Here is a 6097-nt window from a genome sequence, read left to right on the forward strand (position 1 = left end):
CTTAACCCTATGGGAATACTTCCATTTATATTTCAATTAGTTTGTTCCTCCTTAGATTTTTATCTGCATTATGAAATAACAGAATAGCTGTCATATTTTGCCTCTATACCATATGCCATTTTAGATAACCAGAGGGTGTTTTACTAGGGTTGTAGGACAAGTCCATGGAGTGATATTACTACATAATTGTTGATGTTTCAGCTCAGTGCATTCCATATGTATGCCATATATCGCAGAACGGTGAAGAGTAGGATGGTCATTCTAGCTATTTACCAGTGAAAATTATATTTACAAATGTCAAATATTGAAGGCAAAAGGAAAATCATTATGACTCTCCCCTCTCTTTTTTTTAAGACAGTCTGATAGTTTCAAACTCAACTACATTTAAATAGATAACTGGTAAAAGAAGGAAAAAATGTTTTGACTTAGTTAAGGATACTGTGCTGGTACAAGGTGTGTGGTTTTCATTTCAATTCATATAACTACAACAATTAACATAAGCAAGAAGAAAAGAGAGCATATCATTAATTACTGCAAAGAAAGCAAGACGATCAGCTATCACATCACATTTCACCAAATAAGTTAATTTTCTATGAAGAATTCTTAAAATTCTATGATAGAACATAAAAGATTTCGGAAGGAGAGGATAATCTTAAGGAACATATAACAAACCATGTTTTAAAATGCTTCTGCTTAGCTAGGAAGTTCTATCCAGCTCCATACTGTTCTTTACCACTTATGTCTACTCCTCCTCCTTTACTACCACTCCCTAAGCCTCCCATAAACAGACATAAACCTTTAGGTAAACAAGGAATTAAAAATATTCACTAGTCACAATTAGTCTTTAAAGTCCCATTAATAACAAATTCTAAATATTAAAGAGGTCTATAACATTGAACATATCCACTAAATCCTGACTGCTGCTGAAAATGTTTCAAACAGTCTGAAAAGTAATAGATCTTACAAAAATTACATTTTATTATCAACTGTTTTTGAATTAACGTGGTCTGATGTATCCATTTTTAATATCAATGTTGCCACCTGTAACTCACAACGCAGGGATTCATCATACAACATAACTGGTTTCTATATCCAAATTTTCTATGAAGAAGGTCTATAAGGAATGTTGAAAAGTCAGATATTTCCAACATGAAAGAGAAACTGGCAAGGAAGATATAAAAGTGAAGACAGACCTTTGCTTTTGTAGCTTATGACCCCATCAGAACAGTAAGCAGAGATATTTATATCAAAGAGATTGAGAAGTTTTTTGTTTGTTTGTTTGTTTTTCACCTTGGCCGTAAGGATCCTTCAAGTTTTGTGTCATTCTTTTACTTTTGCAATTCTCTTTCTTTAATGATTGTAAAAATTTTTTTCACCACCCTCCTGCCACAGCACAAGAACAGTAATAAGGTCATAAAAAACTAAACTGTTAGGAAACCCTCAGATTAAAATGGTATTACGTATATAATCTTGATTGTCTACTCTTGAAGTGTGCATAATTGTGTAACATCAAATTGGAAGAAGATTTAAAGTTCATTATTCTCTCAAAGTACCATTTTAATCTTTAATTCCACAAAACGTTTGCAAGAATGTCAAACTGACTGATAATTACGTCATTCCTGCAAGCAAACCCTTTAGACATAATACTTGCTGGAATTAGATAACAATACAGCTGTTCCATAGAAATAACATGTGTAAGGTACCCATAGTCAGAAGTAGCTTGGAGTCTGAGCTGGACAATTCTAATTAGTGTATATTGCTAAGGAAGGGAAATAGAGGTTGAAAACCAGGCTCAAATAAAAGCAGCACATTAAAGAAGTACATTGTCAGTCCAAAACAAAAACACAAATTAAGACATGCTAAAATAATCAATGTTGTATCCAGAAGCTAATATTATCACAGAACTGAATATTACAGTATGTAAGCCTAGAGGATGTTGTTGCTGAAACATATTCTAGGAAGATATAGGGTGTAACGCTTGAAAGATAATATTAAAGCTAGCACATCACAAGAGATGAGTGATGCTTGTCTGACAAAGAGAAGGTCAAACTTGAATAAAGCTTGGTTGACAGGAGAAAGAGAAGAATTGCTGCTAGCACTTTACTAGCAGTGATGTAGAAAAATTACTAGCAGATACATTCAGAGCCAAAAGAGGAGGTCAGCTCAGTGAAGATAAAGACTACATTTGTGTCTTTATTAATAAACTGGCCTGCAAATCTGAAACAAGAGGACATGCTTTAAAAACATCACTGGTCTTTAGAAATTGAGTTCCATCAGACTTCTGGTGGCCCTTGTTTTCTATCATCTTTCAACGGTGACTAGATACTTCTACCAACTTCAGAAACATTTCTCTAGAAGAATAAATTATTGACTATCGAGAAGTAATTGATTACAGGATGTGGCATGATACTAGTGCTTCTTAATTTTTGGTGGTCTCAAAAAACTACAGTCCTCAAAGACAGGTGTTTCCTGACAGTTTCTGGCTTCTCAGAGTGATGGTAGGGAGTAAAATGCAGAGCACCTTTTAAGCACTCTATTCCCACCCCAGAAAACATCTGAATGGTAAAGCGTATGTTATCTGTAAAGCAGAGAGGGGCATATTTAACTTTTTTGATACAAATGATAACAGTAAATGGAACCAAGTAATTAATTATAGTCTCTGAAAGCAAAGTTGGTTATTTCAAGTCTTTCCATATCCCACAGCTATCATTGCCAAAAAATATTTGTCTTGGACCACTATATCATGGTCTCACTTGCAAGCTGAAGTCCCATTGTGTTTCTTCCAAAGAAATCCAAGCAAACAGCCACTTGGTTTGACACCAACTGTAAGAGTAGTCCCTCAGGACTCTAACAAACAAAAGCATGTTCCTTGGTGCTTTTGACAGTAAACAAGAGGATTTCACTGAGACATGCACATTGGTTTGTGGTGACAGTGTAGCAGAAGCGAGAGTAGGGCAGAAATGTTAAATGGCTGCCTGGGACATCAGATCAGGCTGTTGACCATCTTGGGCAGCAAAGAGTATGTGTGCAATAGCAAACAGTTTAGTGCCACAAAAGAGGGTCAGAAGGTCAAAGCAGTTGGTGTTGGACACCCAAGTCTCCACACCACAAATGTGTTGGGGGCATTTACTTCATACTAGTTCTGGCTTTGGTCCTGTGGACTGAAAGCCCATTAGTTGCTGAGAACATCAGGTGAGATCCCAGACAGCAACACCTGGCTTGGATGCATTGGTAAAGTATCTAGATTACACTCGGGCATTCCAGTGGTCAAACCCAATGTGGTGATTTGGGAAGACAGATCTGCTTCAAAAGTGGGGTGGCAAACCCGTAAGTCATATAAATCTCCTACTGTTAAAGGCCAAGAACAATATATGCACCTAGGATCAAGAACAAAGGAGCAGGACAAAATGTCTGGGAAACAGTCACATATTTCACAGGCTATGATGTTCATAGCTGCTGTGGGTATGAGTTGTTTCTTCTGCCGTGGAGTTGTATCCAATTCCTAGCTAAGATTAAAGGAACTATATAAAACAGTTCCTTAAACACTCCTCAAACATTTTAAAAATAATCTTCAAAAAACCCAAACTAGGAGGCTAAAAATTTAGATAAGGCAGAAAAATTTCAAGACTTACAGAGGTGGAAGAAAAAAAGGAGTCAATGTGTAATCACACAAAGAATAAAAAGATGCCATCAGCCAACATTGCTTACTGAAATAAGACAAAGAAATCAGAGTTTCTTCTGTTGGTAAGCAAACTGAAAAAAGTTTGCTTTCCAAACTTTTGGTAAGCAAAAAGAACCTGAAACACCATAATGCTAATATGATTTTGAAAATAGTTTTTGATGACATTCCCTGTGTAATCAAAATAAATACAGTAAAGTCGAAATTGGTAAAAAACCAGCATATTGTTGTATTGTTATATTTGGGAGTAATTCTTTTGGCAGAATTATCACGGCAGTTATCAACCAGTATCATACAGGTCAGTTTCTGCCAAAGGAGTGCAAGTATTTGAAAGGATAGAATTCGAATTCAAAATGTTCTTCGCATATGACTGAATTCACTTCAGTGCCTTGACACTACTCCTGTAAAAACTAGTTACGTGTTTGGAAGAAAAAATTAAAAATGGCACAAAAATGATTAAATAGCAATACAAGGCATATAGTATATTTGAAATGGAAAACCTTGTTGATGTAACATTAGTGCAAAAAAAGGCTACTGTAATCCTGGAAACTATTAGTATTTGTCATACATGAGACAGATGACTCAGCAATATGGGCACGTGTTAACTTCAGCTGAAGTAGTCCTCCCAGTTTTCGGAATCACACTGAAAGTAAACCAACAGAAGATGACAAAAAACAGAACAAGCAGAGATTCATAAAACAATCTATGAGGATAGACTGAAAGTATTTGGTTTGTTTTGTCTTATTAAGAAAGAAAACTCTTACTCAGCTAAGGGGGTGACAGTACTTCAAATACTTTATAACAGAGTAATAAACTTTCTGCCTCCATGGCTAATGATGTTAGTTACATATTAGATGTCAGAACATGCCAAGAACTTATGCTTACTCACAATAATAAAACATACAAGTAGCATTCATGTAGCATACACTATAAATCTCAGCATATTCTGTTCTGTAACATAATTACCTTTTTTTAACTGAAGCAACTCAAGAAAGTCTCAAGATAATTCTCATGAAAGAAAAGAGACTAACGTTCTGAATAAAATATTATGAAAAAATCTTATTTTCCCCACTATTAGCTTTTAACTTATAAGTAGAATCCAAATAAAATTACACAATGTTTCAGGTCTTTTTGAAAATAATAGTAAGTTGGAATAATTATGCATAAACTACAGAGACACACAAGAGAGAGCTATATATATTAAGAGCTATAGACCATTACACTGGAATTCAAAGAATGTCTTCTGGTTCTAATACATTTTTTCTACTTGATAGGACATGCATAAATCCTCATGAATTTCACAGTCCCTTTTTATAGTTAATAGGAAAAGGCATGTCTTCTTGCCCTCTTTTTTTTTTTTTTTTTTGGTGTGGTGTGTTTTTTTGTTTGTTTGTTTTAATGAAAGAAAATTTCTATCAACACGCCTTTTAAAGTTCCCAAACTAAATTCCACTACTTGGTGTTTGCAGTATCTTTCCTGCCTTATAGATGCAGAGAAACATCAGCTTCTGTTTGTGCTAAACAGAACAGGTTAAGATTAAAAACTGCTTTAGTTCTTACTCATCCATTTTGAACATATTATTCTCTCCTGATTTATTTTACATTTGGTAATAAGTTCATCCTGTCTCCCTCTCTCCTTGTTCCATCTTGCTATGTATGCAGCTGATGGGTAAGACTTCCTTTGGTGAGGCTGCAATTACACCGGTGATGCCTAGAGCTATACATAGTTTATGAATCTGTGACAGCATTGACAAATCACTTGCCGCTGTTTGGTCTCTGTTCAAGAAATCTCATTTCTGAAGGAGAAGAATAGGAATCAAAAAGATGTTTTGCCACATCCCATCTCCAGTTCTAGTGTAGGATAAAAAAGTCCTGCTAGTTTCAGTAGTCACCTCCAGAGAAGTTACTAGCCTGTCAGTAGCTTGCTCTGTACCACCACGTTTAAGGAAAACACATCACAGTCTTGTGTTCAAACGGTTTTCATTTTTTTCTAGTTAACTTGTATCTTGTTATGCACTATATTCTTTACCATAGTATCAAGGAAATGGTTAAACAGCTCTATCATCAACACAATTAGAAGACATGGGCTACCTGGAAAACCCTCTCTTTACACAGGTTTTAATCTGAGAATGAGTAAAATTTGCAATGGAGTGAATAGGATTTTTACATGAGGCAAGTGCAGAATAAAATGCTCTTACTAAAATAGTATGTACTAAAAAATAAAGTGTGGGTGTCTGTATGTACGCATCCATGTTTTTTGTCAGAATTATCTATATATCAATCAATCTTGTCTTTGTTTTCAGGTCAAACAAAACTTTCTGCTCATGTATGCTATCTTAAGAATACTCTCTACTAATCAAGAAGACAAATGTCATGGTTGACAAAGTTTCATCAGTTCCACTGATAATTTTGCATCAGC

The sequence above is a fragment of the Eurypyga helias genome, unplaced genomic scaffold (assembly GCF_000690775.1).
Source record: "Eurypyga helias isolate BGI_N326 unplaced genomic scaffold, ASM69077v1 scaffold37007, whole genome shotgun sequence".
Lineage (NCBI taxonomy): Eukaryota > Metazoa > Chordata > Aves > Eurypygiformes > Eurypygidae > Eurypyga > Eurypyga helias.